The sequence below is a fragment of the Bison bison genome, unplaced genomic scaffold, assembly GCF_000754665.1.
Source record: "Bison bison bison isolate TAMUID 2011002044 unplaced genomic scaffold, Bison_UMD1.0 scf7180017864379, whole genome shotgun sequence".
In the NCBI taxonomy this organism is placed as follows: Eukaryota; Metazoa; Chordata; class Mammalia; order Artiodactyla; family Bovidae; genus Bison; species Bison bison.
This window is the reverse complement of record NW_011494951.1, coordinates 11,457,786-11,458,792: the sequence shown is the minus strand read 5'-3', so window position 1 is coordinate 11,458,792 and position 1,007 is coordinate 11,457,786. Positions and strand designations below refer to the sequence as shown.

Here is a 1,007-nt window from a genome sequence, read left to right as displayed (position 1 = left end):
CAGGAGTGGGCAGCACGCCCCTCTGGGCTGGCCTGGGGCCTTGGCTGGACTGGCATGACCCTCTGTCACATGGAGTGTCTGCCTCCTCATGACTCTCCTCAGGGGAAGGCTCTCATCTAAGGGGGTCTGCCCGGGTCCTTCTCTCAGTGCAGGGCTCACCATGTGTCCATCACAGAGGAGACACTGGGCTCGCTTGTTTGAGGAGCAGGGGGAGCCGAATGCAGGGCCTGGACAGGCTTCATGGGAGTGCCCCTGGACACCGTATCTCCCTGGACGTTCCTCCTCGGTCCCTGGTCCACGCCCTCTGGTTTCCCGCATGGGTCTGGAGTTATGGTCTCTCCCCCTCTCCACCCTAGGAGAGCATGCAGGCTTATGTCACCAATGTCTACAACTCCGTGGTGGAGGAAGTGACCCTTGAGAAGAAGCGCAGGTTCATCGCTGTGGAACAGGAGTATTTCCGGCTGTGACGGGATGGTGTCTCCTCGGATGGACAGAAAGGCCAGGTAACACTGCCCTCAGGAAGTCCTCACCAGGCAGATGAGAGCAGATGCCCTTGGGGTCCCGGGGACGACCCTTCAGGAAGCTCCTGGGTTGCGCTCCATGAGGCCAGGACAGGGCTGCATAAACCAGGAGGCCACAACCCGGCTGAGGTGTGCCCAGGGCCCGTTTAGTACAGGTTTGCGGTCAGCCCCACACCCAGGGGACAGGTTTGTGTTCGATCCTGCCTTTCTGGTTTCTCCTGAATAATTGAAGCTCTGGCAGCCCAGCCAGGCACTCAGCTGGTGTGAATGGGGTCACCTCTGACACTGGGCACTCTGGAGTGACCTGTGTGCACACCTTCTGACTTCATTTGTGGATCTGTGTGGCCCTCATGGGCACCAGAGCCCAGGACCAGCCAGGGGTGCAGGAATCCCTGTGGATTAACCTCTGGGGCTGATTAACTCCGTGTCACAGGGGGTCAGAGGCCCTGGTCCTTGGAGGGGCAGCCTGGGGCCATGTCCTCCCCC

The 1,007-nt window shown here is 60.5% G+C and overlaps 1 pseudogene; it reads left to right on the top strand.

The window, feature by feature from the left end:
• The first annotated feature begins 316 nt into the window (after positions 1 to 316).
• Positions 317 to 1,007, top strand: part of LOC105001200 — a 25,576-nt pseudogene continuing 24,885 nt past the window's right edge.